At 40.6% G+C, this 15,827-nt stretch overlaps 1 long non-coding RNA gene across 1 annotated transcript; it reads left to right on the forward strand.

Moving 5' to 3' along the window:
• The first annotated feature begins 10,578 nt into the window (after positions 1 to 10,578).
• Positions 10,579 to 15,371, forward strand: LOC309369478. The gene is made up of 2 exons (XR_014168166.1): positions 10,579 to 11,223; positions 11,579 to 15,371. It is a non-coding gene; the product is annotated as an uncharacterized lncRNA (long non-coding RNA).
• Positions 15,372 to 15,827: the final 456 nt, after the last annotated feature.

Genomic DNA, 15,827 nt, shown 5'->3' on the forward strand with positions numbered 1-15,827 from the left:
AAATGCTACAGAGCAAAAAAGGTAACATATAAAGACTGCAATTCAATAGGACAGCCTGCAATTTCAACACATGCCTCCAGAATTCTCTGCCCTCACCTCACTGCCATCCCCAGTTGAGAAAAATAGAATTCGCTTCTTCCTATGTCCTCTGTCCTACACGCAAGACAAGAAATAAAAACAGATCATTTCTCTCTCTGCCCCATCTCTCTCTCTCTCTCTCTCACACACACACACACACACACATAACAGACACTCTCTGCTGGAAGAGAACAATCTATGCAGACACAACAGAGCAAGCAGTCACGTGGTGGCAGAAAGAGGGCTGTGACCAAACAGCTCTGCAAGCGGTTTATCTCTTGGGGCCTTGAGAAGTGGTTTCTGAGGGACCAAACAGCAGGATAAAAGGGCCTATCTGCCTTTCTTCTGTAGCTGGTGAGATAGTTGCTTGGGGGGGGGTTTCTTCAGCTGTTTCTTCTCCATTGGAGAAAAAGGTAGGACTCTAGTGATTTATTTATTTTTTAGTGCCAGGCTAAGCTGAGAAGATGGACAGAAACCTCTCGATCATTGAAAATGTACTGATATTATTGTGGGTGACAGGAAAAAGAATGGAATATGGCTTTGGGGGTCTGTTGGCTTCAGAATCTTGGCAGGGCTACCCAAGAGGAGCCTTGACTGTGCTGTAAAAAAAAGAGAAGAGGCAGTTTAGGAAATAACTGTTATTATGTTTGGTCAATGCATAAGCTGCAACCAGTTTCATCAGATGTGTGAAGTGGACTGATTAAGAGGCTTCCACTAATGCTCCAATTTGCAGACCGAATTTCAAAAAAATAAAAATAAATGCTAGGCAGCCATATTTGTATGAGAAATTTCTCATTTAACAACAGACATGCAGTGATGTCAAGATAGGAAACAAAAAGATGCCTAAGACTCCAGCAAAAACCAAGGAAAGCTAAGTAAGATAAATGCAGTTTGACAGACAAGTCTGGCTGACTTTATTTTGCAGTAAATATGACATGATTCCTTCAAGGAATTCCATCTCCCCAGAAGGCCTCTGGTGTTTACCATATACTGTATGCACAGATGTCACTCCCTGAGTAGCTTAGTCCTTGTAAGTCCCTGTCACTCCCTTCTTCATGTTTCTGGCTCCTTCTTCCTCAAGACTGCCAGTTCCCAATGCTAGCAATCTGCAGTCAACAAAATGAAGTTTAGCTGTCAATGGAACTCTATGGAAGAATGCAGCAGAGGCGTCTGAAATTCATCATCCATGTGGAATTGAATGTCTGTACGCTTTTCAATCTAGCACTGGGCTTCAGTAGCTTTGCTGCCATCAAGCTTTGGGAATAATTATTTTAGTTTGGATCCTAAGATAAGTTGGCTTACACAAGTTCGCTAAATAAAAGTTTCCCTTGTACTCAGTAGCTTCTTCATCATTTCATCATCATCATTTTTTTATTTGTCTTTCTATCTTACAATACTCAAGGCGGTTTACAAGCTGGAGAAACAAAAGAATGTACATCTTATAACAATCTAATGCAATACAAAAATGTGATAATAAAACAAAACTTTAAAATAAGCAACCTACATCAAAAAGTAACATTCAACAATTAGAGTAGTATAACATAATATCAAGATATAAAAGTTAAACAGAAATCCACTCAACAGTTACAATAAATACAATAAATAATCAATAAAACAATGGCAAGCCACAGTACATAAAATAATACAATACAAATTGAGAAGCAGAGACTGGAGGGTGGAGCAAGGCAGGTGGAAGGAGGCCTTGCCTGACGAAGTCTCTCCCCTCACAGTTCTTCCTCCAGGCACAGTTTCCTTATGAGGACTCCTGGGGCCAGTGGGTGGGGCAAAGCAAGTGGAAAGAGGCCTTGCCTGATGGAGTCTGTCCCCTACTACTAAGCCTATCCTGGATACTCAAACCAAGTAATAACCACAGGCTGGTGGTTCCTTTCCCCCCAAGGAGTCTTCACCAAAATGTATAGGAAGCTGCCACATACTAAATCAGACTATTGGTCTATCTATCTCAATACTGTCTATACTGGGCTTCCAGGCAGTAGTCTCTCCTAATCCTACCTGGAGATGCCAGGGGTTGAATCTGGAACCCTCTGCTTGCAAGGCAGATGCTCTACCACTGAGCTATGGCCCTTCTCCAGATGTTTCTTGTTGTTTAGATTAAGATGAGGGCACATGCTCACAAGTTATACACATTATCATTGTGTGACATAAAATTTTACAAAAACCAAACATTACAGAGGTCCACGGTGAAAATGATCATGTAAAGCATTTAAATAGTCTATAAACAACCAAGTTGCTGGATGGGTAGTCAAGCAAAGAAATAGAGGATAGATTAAGGATATTCTTTTCCCTGCGTGGTCTAGAGCAGTAGCTCATGGAAGCCTTTTACATGTCGCAGTTTGCATTCCCCGAAAGCTGTTTTGATTTATGGTTGGGTAGAATACATTTTTATGCTGTAGTTCAAGCAAAATGCCAAGCAGCAGGACACACATCTATAAATCAAAGGGAAAGGCTTACAGACTATAGCATCGTTAAAGAAAATAGACATTTCCATTGCTTAAAATTCTTAAACATGCCATACTGACATGCGTCTTTAGGATTCTGTCCAGTTTAATGAGCTGTTTTTAGGGGTGTAGTTTAAATGGCTGCTAATATATATAATTAGCAGCTCTCATTGGACTGAAACATATACACTATCATGCATTCTGAGCAGTAAGGTAAAGGTAAAGGGACCCTGACCGTTGGGTCCAGTCGTGACCGACTCTGGGGTTGCGGCACTCATCTCACTTTATTGGCCGAGGGAACCAGTGTACAACTTCCGGGTCATGTGGCCAGCATGACTAAGCCGCTTCTGGCGAACCAGAGCAGCGCACGGAAACGCCGTTTACCTTCCTGCCGGAGTGGTACCTATTTATCTACTTGTACTTTGACGTGCTTTCGAACTGCTAGGTTGGCAGGAGCAGGGACCGAGCAACGGGAGCTCACCCCGTCGCAGGGATTCGAACCACCAACCTTCTGATCGGCAAGTCCTAGGCTCTGTGGTTTAGACCACAGCACCACCCGCGTCCACTATTCTGAGCAGGAGGTCCATTTTATTCCTTGCCCAACAGTATTATTCATTTCTCTCTCTCTGCCACCATAACCTCTATGTAGTCTAGGACTAGGGAAACTCTGTTCCTCCAGATGTTGCTGGACTACAAACCCATTATCCCTTACCATTGGCATGTTTGCCTACCACATCTTGCTCCTAACTTACAGGCTTTGTGACTGAGTTACATGATTTATAGCATCTGATGTAACCAAGGTGCTGTTTATATTGACCTCACATCCGCTCTAAACCTAGTTCCAAAAATTCCCAGCCCTCAGGTAGAGAACTTAAGAAGAGCCCTGCTGGATCACATCAATGGTCCATCTGGAGCCAACCAGATGCCTGTGGGCAAACCTCAAGCAAGAGGACCTGAGTATAAGAGAACCCTCCCCTCCTGTGGTTTCCAGCAACAGGGATTTCAAAACATTACTGCCTCGGATTATTATTGTTGTTGTTTAGTCATTTAGTCGTGTCCGACTCTTCGTGACCCTATGGACCAGAGCATGCCAGGTACTCCTGTATTCCACTGCCTCCCACAGTTTGGTCAAGCTCTTGCTGGTAGCTGAGAGAACACCATCCAACAACCTCGTCCTCTGCTGTCCCCTTCTCCTTGTGCCCTCCACCTTTCCCAACATCAGGGTCTTTTCCAAGGAGTCTTCTCTTCTCATGAGGTGGCCAAAGTATTGGAGCCTCAGCTTCATGATCTGTCCTTCCAGTGAGCACTCAAGGCTGATTTCCTGAAGAATGGATACGTTTGACCTTCTTGCAGTCCATGGGACTCTCAAGAGACTCCTCCAGCACCATAATTCACAAGCATCAATTCTTCAGCGATCAGCCTTCTTTATGGTCCAGCTCTCACTTCCATACATCACTACTGGGAAAACCATGGCTTTAACTATAAGGACCTTTGTTGGCAAGGTGATGTCTCTACTTTTTAAGATGCTGTCTAGGTTTCTCATTGCTTGGATTATTATACTGCTTATGTATTTAAGTTTTGCCTCTGGAAGTGTTGCACTTAAACTTGTGGAACATGCTAGATTGGTCAAATGTTGGGAGTGGCTGTGGGCAGGGGTTCAATCATTTTGAACCACCCAACGATCAGAGAAAAAGAGTGCTCTGAATGCTCTGACCACTTTAGAGCAGTGAGACATTTCAATGGTACAGCAGTCATTCAGTTTACTGTGAGGTAGGCTTGTGGCATTTGGTAGTAGTTATGTATATTTTTACAAATATACAAATTGAACATAATGTGGAGGTTTGCCACGTTAACTGTCATACAGATACTGTTTCTCCATCGCATGTACAGTGGGAAACATTGCTCTTAAGGTGCTTCCAGAGCATCAGGCTCAGCTCTGTCTGACTCTAGCTGCAACTTTACCTAGCTCAGTGCTTTGTTTACACCCTACACCGACCAAATCAGCACATGGGAAAGTAGGAAGAGAGAAAAGTAGTCCCCTTCCAAAATAGACAACAGCCATTGCTGAGGACAGCAATCACTCAGCTAATTTCCAAAACAGTCAAGGTAAAACTTGTCCATTTCCTCTGACCTCTTCAGCAATCAGAGTCGCATGGTGAGGGTCATGTAATCCTTGAGTGATAATTCAGACCAACCAACTCCCTGTTCCTTCAAACATCGCATTACAATAGGAGCACATTCCACTTGATACCTTTGCTGGTATACCAGACTTTGTTTCTGACAGAGGTCAGGCGAAAATGGATGCCTCAGCATTAGAGAACACAACACAAGATGCACAGGACTTCTGCCCTACATTCGCTGGGCCTCTACAATAGCATATGCTTCTTGTTACAAGGACAACACTTTCCTAATGCTGACAATAGATTGCTGAGAGTGATATTGGTTGCTCTGCTTGAAAGGCCCTCTAGAGATTTAGTGTTTGAATTAAACCATAACCCACATTGCAGAAGCAATTCACTATGTGGCTCTAGGCAAGAATCATTGCAGATTCTTAGTTAGAAATATTACTGACATAGTCTGATCTCAAGGTCACTTCCAGAGCTTTCTAAGAACACCACACAAAGACTCTACCACCTATACCTATTGTTAAGTGTTCTAGCAATGGGATAAGTATTTGAGGAACACATTAAATTTAAAAATTATGATGTGAAAGAGTGTTCCTAGACTCAGCACTGTCTATGGAGGAACAGGGGAGTTTCTGGGGATGCATGTGAAATAGTTATAAACTAGTGAGGGATGCTTTCACAACCAGGGAAGGGGGCGGCAATGCAGACTTTTGCCTCATATGGCAAAATTTGTAGCTCTGGCACTGGTTCCCACTGCTTACTTGTGCATGTGAGAAACTGGGTGAACATTGCCTAGTGTCTCAGCTGGTGCAAGACATCTTTCTCACAACCTGGCAATCTTTCCTCCCAAGCTTTGCCACTGGTTTAGTGTCCTTTATACCAGTTTGTATCCCTGTGGTTTGTTTCTAGCCCTTTGTAATCAGATATACCATCTCCAAAGACATTATACATACTAACAAAATAATGGCAATGCTTGCTTACAGCTCCTGGCATGTTTTAGGTAGTGGTAGTAAATGCATTTTTCTTTATAAATAAATGTTATCTCATTACCTGCAACCTCCATTAGGATGTAGCAGACCATGAAATAGTCTTTGCAAGATCACGCCGTATGCTAAGGATGAAGGGGGGAGGTGAGGAACATTATTTTGGTTTCCAGCATCAGAAATTATGGGAGAACTGAAGCACTACATTCAAGTCTGGAGCACAAACACTATATAATCCTTTCCACTCAGAAGAATTGCTTAAAAGACTTGCATATTACTCATGACTGCAAACGATAAATCTCGTTTGGTTGCTACCTCCTTCTTTGCCCAAACCTTCCATTTAGTTTTTAAACTTATTCCAGACAAATCGTTTTTAGCAGAAAAGAGTTTGCTCTGATTTTATAACAACACAAAACTCAGTAGATGTGCTCAGATTTATTACTCAAGGGAAACAAAAGCACACAAAATAGCTGGTGTGATACGGGGAGTAAAATGTTGGACTGAGAAGAGTTGGAATATCCAGGTTGCAATGAGCTCTGTTCAGGTCACATTGTGAGTTTGGACCAGTCATTCTGTGCAAACTTAACCTACGTCAGTATAGAAATAAAAAAACAACAACAACAACAACAATAATAATAATGCATTTGTGCAATTCCCTATAATATCAACAATTAATAAGCATTTTAACCCAATCTTCCTCATAACTGGAGCTCAAAGCACCATTCAATAACCAAATATCTCCCAATTACAATAATTAAAAAGCTTTGTATGAAAGTAAAAGTGCTGTGGAGGGTGGGGGTGATTTAAAAAAACCCCAATCCTCCTATAAAATTAGGAATATCACTCACCCAGTTTAGGATATTTCACCATTCTTCAGCAGAGTTTCTTTTCATTTAGCAAAGTAAGCGGCTCATGTGTATGTCAAACAAAGCTTTGATAATAAAGAAAATTGTAACACAATAACATACAATCTGAGAGAAACTAAAACGACATCATGAGGTAAGAATGAGGCAAGAATGAAAATAGGTTTCTCTAACTGAACTTAACTGAACACTCGAAGGGAGGGACTGATTCCAGAACACAACACAAAAGCCCCGCCTGCCAGATGCCAGACATTCTACTATTCCAATTAGGCCCCAGTGTTTTTCTAAAAAATCCCCTTCTCACTGTGCCTAATTTGAATTAATCAAATTTAATTTAGCACATAGCTTTTCAAAGCTTTCTTTTGACAAAGTCTTTGTCAATATATCAGCTGTCATTTCCATTGTTGGACAATTGCATTTCAATAAACCCCTTCTAAAAATGCATCATGCACAGCACGGGGGGGGGGGATGGGTCATCTTCCCCAATTACCCTTCCCCTTTTGAGACTGAATCTCTGGGGACTTGCTCTCACCTTGAGGGACAATGAAGATGATGGTTTCCCTTGGAGAAAGACACTGAGCGCATAGTATTCCTAGAGAGCTGCTGTTTGGATGTGAAGCTCACAAAGTCCTTTGTTCTGAGGATATTGGATAACCCCCTGCCGAAGGATAATCCTTGGAGAGAGTGTGAGAAGGGGCCTAATACTGGCAGGCAAGAAGTGGGGTGAATTACCTGTTTGATAATATAAAGGGCAATAATGGTACATGTTGGTCCTGTTTGTGACTCAGAATTACGTGACAAATCAGGGTTAATTTGAGGTTCTCGTATTCTCAAGTCAGATCTCCCCATTAATAAAGCATCTCAAGGTAGATCAGGGACTCCCATTGCTTCCAGTTTCCTCTGTGACCCTAGCTGTCCAATAATAAAATAAAATGCATGGCTATTGTTTATTCCCCCTTCCTGAGAAATGAAACCCAGCCGACTGGGGAAATGCCCAGAGCTTGAAAGAAGGGAGCGGGGAGATCATTCACTTTGATTGACACGTCTAGCTTTTAATCCGAGTGAATTGTGGGTTTTTTAGGGCACTCCAATTACAGTGATTTGGGTGATGGATCAAAACTGTTTTCCATGTTGATCTATGTCTTCTCCTATACAAGCCAATGGAAAGAGTCCACGGTGTTCCAAAAAACCTGCGACACAGGGACAGGATTGCACCAGTGTCCCTTGGGATAACAGAATTATCCCATACTGGGGTGGGGGTAACACCTGTTTACTTATTGGCTAACAACAAATGAAAATACATTTTTAATTTTATTTTGCTAAGAAGGAAACAAACAAACAAAAACCACCAATACAGTGGTACCATAGGTTACATATGCTTTAGGTTACATACGCTTCAGGTTACAGACTCCGCTAACCCAGAAATAGTGCTTCAGGTTAAAAACTTTGCTTCAGGATGAGAACAGAAATTGTGCTCCATTAGCTAAAGTGGTGCTTCAGGTTAAGAACAGTTTCAGGTTAAGTACGGACCTCCAGAATGAATTAAGTGGTACCTGAGGTACCACTGTATACCATATTACTCTTTCATCCCCTGTTACATTAGCACCCTAGAACCAAAACAGCCTCAAAACAAACAAGGGTATCCTCAACTTGCAGCCTCACATTTTAACATTTTAGCTCTAAAACTGACCATGAATCAATCAATTAAAGCCTGAGATTATTAATTTATTCCCTGAACCGAATAAAGATTCCAGCCTTAGAAATAAAGAAATAATAGGATAAAAAGATAAATGATCTTAACTAGACTAAAAGAATAAATGTAAAAAGTCACCTTGCTATCAACTGTGTAATTTGTAATGCCATTCAATAAAGTGAATCAAAGCTCATATTTGCTGAGGAAGGATCCCGATCTCACAGACAATATCAACTATCAACCCAATGCAATAGTAAACAGCGAGGCCTTTGATTGGGATTTAAACTCAGTAGGAGATGGAGTGACAAACTTCTGGACAAACTTCTGCTCTCTTGCCTCGCCTTGGAACTGGCAGACTTCCAGAAACACAGGGTAGAAAATTTCCTAGCAGAAATGTTTAAATTGGCAGAATATAAGACATTAAGAGGGATGGCTTTCAAAAAAAAACAAAACACTAGTTGCTATGCATTGGTATTTGTGGCTTAAGATCTTAGAAGATGCTCAAGTGACTCACAACTTGCAAGACTGAAAAAAAATATCCCCAAGGGCAATCCTGCTAGATCGTCGATGCCAACATCCCGTATCTAACATGACCAGCCAGATTCTTATGGAAAACCTACAAGCAGAATATTTTCCCACAGTCCTACTTGTCGCTAGCTGCCCAACTTACTACTGATAGCACTGTCTTACCCTCTCTACCCCATACAAAAGCCTTCCAAGAGATAGCAGTACCCTAAGTGAGTGAAGCTGGGAAGGAGAGGGGGTTTTCAGCTTGGCCGTCCAATGTGGATCTAATGAAGTTAATAATGATGATGATAATGGTAATAGTATTTTTGTAACCCATCTATCTGACTTTTAGAGAATATTTCAGTCTCGCAAATTGATCTGTGCAAATCATTACGTGCTACTCCGTGAAGCTCCTCATATAAATATAGCATTTTGGTTTTGATAGCTGGAAGCTCGAACAATCTGGGTATTTGAAATATTTGACTGGTTAAAAAAAAAAATCTATAAAGCTGTGCAAAATATGCATTTTCAAACCTGTCCATATGCCACTGTAGGCCACTGTCGGTGCAACTGCTGGAAATGTTTTACTATCCCTGCTTTTGTCAAACTTCTTGCAAATGGAAGAAACAAATGGGCACTGGTATAATTAAGTTTAGACTCTTGATTGGATTGCATTATCTAAGCTGTGTTTTGTGCGCATAACTTGTGACATCATTATTTTGACATCTTTTCCATGATGCTTCTAGCCTTCTGGCTTTACCTGCTAAGGAAATTGGCCCTGAAGCCATTTTAAAACCATATTGGCAATATTGGAACAAAGCATCTCACGGGTTGCTATCGGCAGCAGCCTGCTAACCAGGTCAGCCATCCTGAACCTGATACATTCCATATGCTGTTGGACTACAGCTCCTATCATTCATGAGCATTGGCTTTGCTGGCTGGGTCTGAAGGGTATCCAATGATTTCTGGAGGGCAGCAGGTTGGGGAAAGCTGCTACAGACCAATTCCATCCAGTTTGAAAGGTATGCGCAATTGGCCATTGCTTGTTTGTTCTAGTCAATTTTAACGTTCAAGTAGAATTATATCTGCTTTATTTGTTTGTCAACATCACATGAAAGTGTATCAGAAGGAGATGTGCTGCAGCAGAGCAACTGCAGGCAAGCTACATACATGAGGGACTTTCTAACTGTGTCCCAGGATCTATGAAAGCTTATTGAGGGGTTATCAATGAATAGTCTTAAAGGCACATAATGCAAAATCCTTGCTACAGCTAAGCAGGCCTGCACTTGATAGGTTCTCAGATGAGAGACCAGCTGAGAATCCTATGCGTGCTACTTTGAGTTCCATCATGGAAGGAAGCAGATATAAATGTAATACAGTTACAAATCAAGTTACAAATGCCTTAGGTTACAAACGCTTCAGGTTACAAACCCCGCTAACCTGGAAGAGTTACCTCAAGTTGAGAACTTTGCCCCAGGATGAGAATGGAAATTGTGTGCCGGCGGCGCAACAGCAGCAAGAGGCCCCCATTAGCGAAAGCACGCCTCTAGTTAAGAACAGTTTCAGGTTAAGAATGGACCTCCAGAACGAATTTAGTTCATAACTAGAGGTACCACTGTAATCATAATAAATACAATATAAGTTTCATTGAAAGGTACTAATCTACCACTACTAATCCAAAGATGAGCAGCCACAGGGAAGTGTCGAGTGTGGATGTGCAGAAATATTTTTAGTTCAGATTTTAATATTTTCCAAACTAATGCACTAATCAAAACAGATATCCTTTGAAACATGCTCTTTTATGGATTTCACCAAACAAAAACAAAAAAGCACACAATAAAACAATAGTTCTCCAGTCAAAAATATGTGTATAATAAAACATTTATTTGGGGGTACATGTGCACAAAAATGCATATACTGGTGAAAAAAATGTACAAAATGCATTATATTAGGGACACTAGCTTGCAAAAATCTGTTTATTAGTTGAAACACTCATGAAAATGCATACAATTTTCAAGGGCTTTAGAGAAATAAATTCACAAACTGATGTGGAGATGAAGAGAGATGAATGTAAGATTGAATGAAATGAAAATAAATGAAAAACAGAGAAACTCAATGACAGATCTGCCCAGCTCCATCTGCAGGGTTGGTTAGTGACCTGTGTAAAATAGGCGCTCCCCCTAGATGTGTGTGTGTTATAGTCCAGTGTGTATGGGTTTTATATTCCAGGGCTCAAAGTGGCTGACATACTAAAATTCAATAATAAAATCCTTTAGTAAGATCAATACGCAAACACAAAACACATCAATAAAATTACAACATGCCCCAATACCATTTGTGCAATTCCAGGGGTCTTCCAGGGATTCTTTGGCACATAAGAGAAAGTGTTCCACAAAGGTGGGAAGTTCATCAACCACTGGGCTAGTTAACCCACTGGTGGGTCGGTGGGTGGGTTTGGGACCTTTGGCATGCAAGCAATTATTCTACCACTGAGCTATTTCCTTCAGGCTGGCCAAGGTTGCTTATTATTATTATTTTATTCCGCCTGGCCTTTAATTTGTTTGGGGGGTTTTTTGGATACTTTATTATTATTTATTTATACAACAAGAAAAAAAACACACAAAAAAAACCACAAATACCAAATTACACACAAACTACAAAAATAACCATAGACACATAATTTTCTTGGCAAACAATAAAACATATATTGGTCTTAACACTAAAGACCCAACTTCCCGTCTATTCCATATTTCAAATTCATATTACTTATTGCCAATACACATTTTTTTCATAATTAAACTTATTCTCAATAAATCTAATTTCTTCTATCTACCTAGCAACTATTACTGAAGTTCCTCAAATGCTGGCCAAGGTTGCTTATAACCCTGGCAGTGGTAGGAAGGAAGAGGCCTACATCTTAAAGTGAACCAGGCTGCGGCAAGTGGAAGACACAAAGGAACAGGGGGTGAGGAAACAAACTGAGCCCCCCAAACCTGACAACAGATCTGATTCTGAAATATTAGTCTGTGTGGCCTTCCTTGGAAGCTCTGCGTAAGCAATTCTGTTTAATGGAAAGATTTCAATAGCATGTTTCTCAATATTTTTTGTTTTACAGTATGTTTGATATTTATTCTGCCTCAAATCCTTGGAGGAAATCAATAGAAGCAAGCATTTCAAGAGTATCCAAAACAAATGGTAAAGTCACATGAGGTAACCGATGAGTGACGTAACTTGAGGTGGAGACTATAATTATGACAAGGTACACAAGAAGTGCCATGATTCAGCAAAGAAACTAGAGCAGGGCTGGAGATCTGTGACTCTCCAGACATTGTGACGCTACAACTACCATCATCCATAACTATCAGCCATGCCGGCTTGGACTGACAGGAGTTTGAATTCAACCACAACTGGAGGGCTATAGGGTCCCTCATCCCTGAACCACAGTATTATTTGCTGTGTCAAAACACAGTTTGAGATTTCAATGTTTAATGTGCTTCACCAGGGCTTGTCTTGAACATTCATTTGAATTTTCTGTAAAGGCTAAAATGTACCAGTGCATTAATCCATGTACATGTTACCTTAATGTTTTTAAGGATGCCATGACTCACATTTCTGAGTAGAGAGGAGAGTTTTTGAAAAAGAGATAATGCAGCATTTATACAATGTTTTCCCTTAAAGAAAAAACTGGAAATCACTATAACATCTAATCACGTATTCTTAGTAACTCTACATGACAATACATAAAATATCACTTTCACACAAGTACTCAGAACCCTGCGATTAAGCTTTTAATGCAGGGACATTTGTCACAATAGGTGCTTTTTTTCCCCATTGAGAAAAAGAAATGCTCTATTTTTTGTTATCCCTAGGAGCAAAAGACAGGAGAATAATTTCACTTATGCAAAAGAACCAGCATTTTAAATGCACATATGCTATAATAGTCCCTGCTTTTGACAAAATAAATTTCCCAGACGAATGGCAGAACAGATGCATTAGTCATCAGTGAACTGAACTGTCACTGAGAGGCTTTAACTCATTTGTGAAATCTCAGTTAAAAAAGAACTTTTCATGATGAGCTAAAAACCTTCATCCCCGCCCCTGCCTCAGGATATCACTCCAAAATTAATGGATAATTTAGTTCTTAGATGATGTTTTACACTTGGAATTCTGCAGTAATGTGGCAGCATGTGTGTGAGAGGAATAAGGCATCTGTCTCACCATAAGACATTGTCAGTGTAAATATTTACTGTGCTACCAGTCCTTAAGCTACTTAATACTGTATTATGAGCTCCAGAAAAATAACCTGTTGTTTCCTACATTTCCTACATTTATTTAGTCTGTTCCCAGGCCTACACTGCTGTCTTCTCTTTTTCTGCTACACCCTTTGAGCGTGGGTAACCACAATAACACGTTTTTAAAAGATGACAAGCTTATGTTAGGTTTGCAGACCCTCCAAGTGTCTCTATTTTCCAGGGATGTCCCTGATTTAGAGAAGCCATCCCACTTTCTGATTTGAACCCACAATGTCCCACATTTCCTTTGTTGTTGTTTAGTCGTGTCCGAGTCTTCGTGACCCCATGGACCAGAGCACGCCAGGCACCCCTGTCCTCCACCACCTCCTGCAGCTTGGTCAAACTCATGCTGGTAGCTCGTCCTCTGTCGGCCCCTTTTTCTTGTGTCCTCCATCTTTCCCAACATCAGGGTCTTTTCCAGGGAGTCTTCTTTTCTCATGAGGTGGCCAAAGTATAGGAGCCTCAGCTTCACAATCTGTCCTTCCAGTGAGCACTCAGGGCTGATTTCCTTCAGAATGGATAAGTTTGACCTTCTTGCAGTCCATGGGATTCTCAAGAGTCTCCTCCAGCACCATAATTCAAAAGCATCAATTCTTTGGCGATCAGCCTTCTTTATGGTCCAGCTCTCACTTCCATACATCACTACTGGGGAAACCACAGCTTTAACTATACGGACCTTTGTTGGCAAGGTGATGTCTCTGCTTTTTAAGATGCTGTTTAGGTTTGTCACTGCTTTTTTCCCAAGAAGCAGATGTCGTTTAATTTCGTGACTGCTGTCACCATCTGCAGTGATCCACATTTCCTTAGGATGTCTCTGTTTTCATTGGAGAAATGTCTACCTGTTGGACGTGCCTGTGTTAGAGGGAATGGAGTTATCCGACCCCTGAGCTGTCTGAATGCAATCCTGTATAGGGAAGATTTTTAATGTTTAATGTTTTGTTATGCTTTTGTATATGTTGGAAGCTGCCCAGAGTAGCTGGGGCAACCCAGTAAGATGTGTGGGGTATAAATGGTAAAATTATCATTATGGAATGGTATGTCCCTATTTTCATCAGAGAAAAGTTGGAGGGTTTGAGGTTGGGGAACCTTTTTTAACCCAAGGTTTAAATTACCTCTGTGGGAATCTGTCAGGAGCTGCACTCCAGCAGTAAGCAGCACAAGACCTAAAAATGTGCAGAGTAAGAAAAGTGCCTCACTGTCTGTATGTGGTCTCCAACTTCCCTCCAAGCCCCTTCCCTACAATTCCGTTCTTTCTTGGGATTTCGCAGAGAACATGAATTTGGACTCCTGAGAATCTAGACTTTCTTTTTTACAACAGTGAAAGGTACTTTTCCCACTGCACTTGTGGCATGGAAGATTGCTACAGAGAAACTTTCCTGTCTCGGTCTGGAAAGTCCAGATTCAATGTAAATGATTTAGGCTGGATGCAACATCTCTGTTCCACATTGCAACTGCATCGAAAGAAGCATAGCATGAAAACATCAATCAGCAGTCACAAAGCTTTAGCTTTTTCAACAAGTCTTTAGGGCATAATTCCAGCTGATTTTATTATAATATTTTATTTTTAGATGTGGAACTCTTGGTGATTTTATGTGCATTTTTCCTGTTTCTGGTTTTGGAAGCTGGTCTCAAGCATGTTTCAACACACTATTAATGTAATATGAAATCTGGTCCTTTGGTGTCAAACATTAGATTCTTTGGTGCAAAACTAAAAATGTAAGGCGTGAACATAACTGACAAAATGAGTATTCAAAAACACACATATTATACAGATAGCCTTGGTCGGCAGCTGATCTTGGGCTGTGGTTCCTTGTTGAATGTGCACATAGTGGCAAGCCCAGGTTTGTTGCTATGTAATGTGTTGAGATGAGGAGCGAAAAGAACTGTTATTATCTAAATGGCAGCATTTAAAAAGGAGCAATTTCCTCCAGCAATTGAAGTTTGATTTTGCTATAATGGAACAGCATATCGATCAAATAGCTAATGCCACAGAAGGCAGAATCGGGATTCAAGATGACCTTAACAGATTGGGGAACTGGGCTGAAACAAAATGTTGAGTTCTACACTTAGGCAGGAATGACTAGCTGCACACATATAAGATGTGGGACACCTGGCTTGTCCCATTTTTAAATCCTATGAGAGTTCTTTCCTTCCAATTAGTTTCCTTCCTTTTCTTGGCATTTAACATTGTTGTCTGCTAAGACCCCTAGACCTTTTTCACATGTACTACTGGCATTGAAACATGTTTATCCCTCTGAAATTTCAAAACAATTGGAAGTACTCCAATTACAAGTTGTCGCTTAAAAAAACCCCAAACCCTTATCTGACTTTATGTAGCATTGCCTTATTTCAAAAAGTAAGAGACAGGAAACCCCCCAAAACTGTTGAGCTTTTTTAAAGGAAATCTCGAAAGTTGTTGGGCTTTTATTGTACAAACCCCAAGGTTGTTGAGATTTTATTTTACAAAGACGCCAAAAAAATAATAATGTGATTTTTCTATTGACTTTCTTAAGATCCAGGACAAAGCGCCATATTTTGGAAATTCCCCCCAGACGTCATTTCTGCCTTTGAAATCCTGGTAATGTCCAGAGAAATCCAGACATTCCAAACCCCAATTTTCTAATTTAAGTTGGCAAGATTTTAACACTCAAGAATAAAAGTTGCCCTGATCCAGATGGGAAATTTAACCCTTTTATTCTAAATAATTTTCCTTGCCAAATTAACCCTCCTTCAAAATATGCTTGTTGTAGCAAGTAGCATCTTTAGGAGCAATTTTCAGCAGGGAAATGGTACAGATAATATTTTAACCCACAGTGCCAGGTTTGATGC

This window comes from Podarcis melisellensis (assembly GCF_964234715.1).
Source record: "Podarcis melisellensis genome assembly, chromosome: 5".
NCBI classification, from domain to species: domain Eukaryota; kingdom Metazoa; phylum Chordata; class Lepidosauria; order Squamata; family Lacertidae; genus Podarcis; species Podarcis melisellensis.